This window comes from Idiotropiscis lumnitzeri, unplaced genomic scaffold (genome assembly GCF_059441095.1).
Source record: "Idiotropiscis lumnitzeri isolate Australia: NSW breed Sydney's pygmy pipehorse unplaced genomic scaffold, RoL_Ilum_1.0 HiC_scaffold_82, whole genome shotgun sequence".
In the NCBI taxonomy this organism is placed as follows: Eukaryota; Metazoa; Chordata; class Actinopteri; order Syngnathiformes; family Syngnathidae; genus Idiotropiscis; species Idiotropiscis lumnitzeri.
This window is the reverse complement of record NW_028283620.1, coordinates 275,926-281,562: the sequence shown is the minus strand read 5'-3', so window position 1 is coordinate 281,562 and position 5,637 is coordinate 275,926. Positions and strand designations below refer to the sequence as shown.

At 39.7% G+C, this 5,637-nt stretch overlaps 1 long non-coding RNA gene across 1 annotated transcript; it reads left to right on the top strand.

Moving 5' to 3' along the window:
• The first annotated feature begins 2,698 nt into the window (after positions 1 to 2,698).
• LOC148315602 (uncharacterized) lies at positions 2,699 to 4,308 on the top strand. The gene is made up of 3 exons (XR_015840770.1): positions 2,699 to 2,774; positions 3,433 to 3,552; positions 4,153 to 4,308. It is a non-coding gene; the product is annotated as an uncharacterized LOC148315602 (long non-coding RNA).
• Positions 4,309 to 5,637: the final 1,329 nt, after the last annotated feature.

Here is a 5,637-nt window from a genome sequence, read left to right as displayed (position 1 = left end):
TCTACACCTCTCATACCACCAGCGAATGTGTTCTACCCCCGAGTTGCCCAGTCCTGATTCATACTATACAACATGCAAAATGGCACAGACAAAGGCATCCTGGCATGATTCTATTGGCTATGTGTATTGCAGTTAACTTTAGCTCGCTCTCATTGGTCTTTCTCCTCCCGCCGAATCCCGTGGCTCCTCCTGCGTGCGATTCCCCCGATGGCCGCTCCTTCCCGGAGTCATCTCGTCTCGCTCAGCACCTTCTGTTTCTAAAACATTCCATTCTTGCACAACCCCCGCAACCAGTTTCTCGCCACCAGTCACACTCTCAGCATTTTACAATATCACATTTTCATACATTGGATGCACCAACATCTAATGAACTATGTTAAGCTCAAACTCTTATATTCCTTTAATAGTCAAAAGTATGAAATCCTTTAAGTGTAACTGAAGTTTAGACCATGCTAATGACCAGACATTCAGGAGAGGAATGCAGGAAGATTAGATCACAGCTGCACCACAGGAGGTGTGAACGAGACCCCTCTGAAACAATGGACTTCCATGCCAGGATCACAAAAGTGGCTCCGAGCCGTCTAACCTTTGTTCAGTTTTAAATTGACTGCCATTTACATTATCCTTTAGAACCAAGACAGTGACGACTTACTGTCCGGTTTAAAAATGCCCTGACGCCTTTTTTTAGACTGAAATAACTTACTAAAGTTTTCGTTTTGTGCCATTCAGAATGGGAGAGGGAGCCAGGAGGCGAAACAGCCGTCTTGCCAGTTCAATCCCGCACACCCTCTGACTCTCACCCTCCGTTCTGCCTTTTTATTGAAACTAACTCATCAATAACTAATCACCAGAAGACAGAAAAGCATCAACAACTAATCACCAAGAGACAGAAAACATCAATAACTCACGGTATAAAGGTCAGTTTAACTAAAGCATCAATAACTAATCACCAGGGACTCCAGCAGGCAGAAAATCATAACCCAAGGTCAGTTTAACTAAACACATCTTCAGGATACGGTGTCTGTGTGTGTGTGTGTTAAAATAACAAGTAAGTGTCTCTGTGTGTGTTAAACATTAATGAGTGTATAAAAACATGATTATGAATACACAAACTGATTACCTATCCTCAGCCCATCTTACATTTCCCCCCTGTTGTGGATTTAAAAATCATGTCCTTACGGCTTTAAGACAGATCATCATAATGAAATCATACAACAGTGTGATCATCAGTGGAGGAGCGAAAACCTCACATTAGGGAAAAATTCCCCTCCTCCCTTCCGGCGTAGAATGAGATCCTCATAATTTGATGACCATCAGGGAATAAAACTTGTCCCTGGGGTGACTTGGTGGAGGCCCTTGCCTCGTTGTAGGAGAGGACAGCCGTCCTTACCTCCCGGATCTTCGTGTATGGTGTGTGTGTGTGTGCACGTGTGTGGACAGGGGCAAGAAGTCCATGTGTTTTTACATTTTAGTGTCCAGTTTGAGTTCGTCATTCTCAACATTAATCAGGTTGTAACGGTACATTTGGGCAACAAACCTACGATTAACCATCATCTTTGTCATAAAAATAATGCAACATGAACAGACTAAACATAACAAAATGAAAACTATAATTATCCCTATATATTGTTTTTTTAAATTCTTCATAGTGGTCATAACATCAATAATTGTTTCATTTTTATTAAAAATTTAAATGCAGTAATGTACTCCAATCAAGGCTGATATTCCTTTGTTATGTACGTCATTAATTTCCAAACAATATCTAATCTTTTTGTTCTGTGGCTTCAACATATTTATCATCTCATCAATATTAGCACCACAGAGTACTGAGTTTCGAGATCCTCACAATAGTCGTTCTCAAAATGATATATTTTTTTATCAATTTAGCTTTGTTAAGGTAAGATATTTTATTGACAATCTAACATTAATATGCAAAGAACATGTACATTAGTACGAAATGTAAAAAAAAATTGTGGTGGGGGGGGTGCGAATTGTTTTCTTCTTGGTAGGGGGGGCATGACAGGAAATAATTGAGAACCACTGGTCTAGTCACACACCAGCTCGGGTTCATTCCCTACCAGAGAAATGACATTCCATGTCCCCAGAGCTAGGCGCTTTATGTTGCCGGGGATTGGACTGCCTTTGACTGCCTCCTAGCTCAAAGGAAACCCAAATTCTTTGGTCCCGCCCACTGGTAGTGAGCCGAAGCCCTTGTATTAAATAATAAATAAATACATAAAATAAAAAAATTAATAAATTTAAAAAACGGACCGATCCACTGCTTGGGTTAGTTTGACCCACCTTGAGATCCGTTCCCACTCAGTGACAGTGTCTACAAGCCACTGCCACCAGGCCAGTGAACCGACGTCCAGGCAGTGACAAAAAACGTGATCAAATTACATTGCTCATCATAAGGTGTTTGTGAGACGCTCTTTGTATGTTTCCTCAATTAAGACCTGTTTTCCATTGGTGTATTTGAAAAAAGTGGTGAACCTGTTAAATTCACTACAAAACGTTAAGAAGATGAAAGTAATGTTTGAAGGAATATTATTTTTCTATCGACATGCCGGCGGGCGGGCACAGATAGAGAGTGATAAAGCAGCACCACCCGCGCGGGGCGTGCTGACGAAAAGGCAAGCGCTCCTCCTCTCATCGCGTCCTTATTAAGACAGAAAAAAGACGCTGTTGAATTTGACCTATTCGCAGTTCGAGCAGGTGCTTAACGCTGGAGAATATCACCACTTCGAAGTTCGAACTGCTGTTGAAACGGAGAGGTAAGTGTTTTTCGTTTGTTTTTATTCAAAACATGCCTCGAGTGCATTTGTTCATGGTTAGAGATAGTTGTGTGGAAAACACTATACAAAGTAGCACCATGGATGTGGGCCTACAACACTGGCCTAGCAAACATGTGCTCCTACATCGACATAATTGACGAGCTCCAGTTAAGCATTGAATAATTATAAAACGTCATGGTGCTTTTACTCATTTAAAGAACTAAACCGACGCGTATTTTCATCCGGTGGTCAGGTTTGCATTGAATGTGAGCACGAGGGACGCTAGCTTGTTGCGTTAGCTTTGCGGAGCTAACAGCTTGCACTTTTGTTATAGAACAACAGAATGCAAGTACCATGATAATTTCTGTCATTAATTTTTGTGTAAGACACGATGTTCACTGGTTAATTACATGATTCTTAAAGCAAAGGTTACTGTGAATGCAATTTTGGTAAGATTTTTGTAGTCACACTGCATAAATCTGTCTGTCTGTTGTTTAAACTTCAATATAAACTATTATGGTTGAAATCGTTAATTGGGATGGAGGGATTGATATTTTTTTAATTTATAATTTATTTTTCTTACACTGATATTGTTAAAACTCCATTTAGCCTATAGTATTAATAATTCTCAACACAAAACTGTCTTTTTTCTTTATAGAATAAACAATGCCTTCCCTGAGATGCAGGAAGTCCCCAAAGCAGGATACTATTGAACATGCAGTCAAGGGTCTGGACAAGACTGCAGAGTTAGAAGCGAAGTATATAAACTCATTTAAAGGTATGATGTTAACGCTTTTGCTAAGATATATTATTGTTTTCTGATAACCAAGCTGACATCGTTTTTTAAGTGGTTATTTTACATTAAGAGTGTCTTGACCTTTTCTTTTGTCAGTTTCAAGTTATTTCAGTGAGCGTGAAACCTGATGGTAGGGGTTCTATCTAAATTAAGGCTGTACTTGATGACGCCCTCCGGCATTTTTATACCACAATAGACCGGTGAACAAGTCCGATATTGATAGTCTAGTGTAAAGCACGTTATACGTCACAGAGATCACGTGACGCGATCCAATATGACTGTGTATACAGTGTATGTCATTGTTATGAAACTAAATAATCTTAAAGTTTTTTTTTTACGTAACCAGGTGCCATTGACATTTGTACTTTCAGTCCTAATACATACTGGCTAATGCAATGCTGGAAAATGAATTTTGGCTGGTCTGTTCCTTTAAAATCATAAAGAAGGGCTCTGCTCTATCCCTCACAAGAAGCAATGTTTCAAACCACCCTACATTAGTATAGTGGCCCAAATGAATATGATGACTCCTTATTTGTGTGCTTAAAAATATGACGAAGCTATCTTGATTTCCCTGTTAACTAGGTCGAGGAGTATTTACCAAGGCCCCTTTCAGGAAAGACGACTTTATTCTTTATTATGGAGTACAGAGGAAAATTGATAGATTCTGATAAATCTCAACGCAGGAAGATGGATGGAAGAGGCACTGTCTTTTTGTTTGACTTCCGCCGGCAAGAAAAAACTTGGTGAGGCAAAGATTGAGATGTTATCTTATTTTTGTTTTTATTTAAAAAAATAAACACATACTCATCCCATAAGTGTTAGGGGGAAAATCATTCTCTAAGCAAAAATGTATACCGTATTTTCGCACCCAAAAGACGCGCCGTGTCAAAGGGCGCAACACCTGTTGAGGCCGCTATTTCTGTCTTTGTAACATATACTGGACGCACCGCCTGACAAGACGATAGCACAGCTGCTGTTAGCATAGCATGAACTTGGCAGAGCTGCCCACACTGACACAGCCGATAGCAGCCTACTATGCCCCAATAACATGAGCAATCACCCCATTGTTGCAGCAGACGCCAAGTCTCTATTGACAATAGCTGACAATGGCTCAGGCCAATATTAGGTGCATTGGCAATAGCCTACAAAGCAACGTCAGGGGAGGGACTTGGCTGCTCACCACACACAAAAAATAAAAAACTCATCATACAAGCAAACAATGAAACATAGAAATAAGATTAACACAAACATGTATCTCTCATGCCATCAATATACCCAAAAAAAATGAAAATAATACAAAAGCCACTCAGCCTTAGCTAATTCAAGCAATGCATTCTGGGAGCAGAGACCCACAATCCCATAGCTGTTTAGAGAGATTTGCATGGCTGTTTAAAGAGATGTGCTGTTATGCTTTGGACTTTTTGTCTGTTGTCTAAACCTGGGACGTTTCTTGCTTGCAATAACATAAATGATAAGACAGACTAAAACATTGTGGACAGCTGCCCTTTGTCCAGCTTTTTCCAACACCATCACCCAAACATTATAGTCAGATGGTGTATTTGTCACGGTCGATTGTAAGCATGGACAACTCACTCTTTGCCCAGCAGGGTGTGCTAACATGCACTTCCAACAGCTCGTTGATGACAAGGGCTGATGGACGTGAGTGGTACTTTGTCCATTTAATGGACGCATCGACTGACAAGCTTTGTTTGCTTATGACTGCGAAAATACGGTAATTACTTTTATTCATGCGTTGAATCTGTACAAATGAAAATATAGACCATGAAGTCTCAAAGACAAGCTGTTAATAGGGTCTGATTCCAATAGAAATTTCTTGTATGATTTGATTTAGAAGATTTAAAAATTGTGGATTTCCTATTTTTATGTTTTGTGTACACAAGATTGTCTCAAAGATTAATTTCTGACATTGATTGAATAATTGTTTTTTTTTTTTTTTAAATCTATTTTAAGTGTTGATGCCGCTCAAGAAGATGGCAGTCTGGGAAGACTGGTTAATGATGACCACATGCACCCCAACTGTAAAATGAAGAAGAAGACAACAGAGGA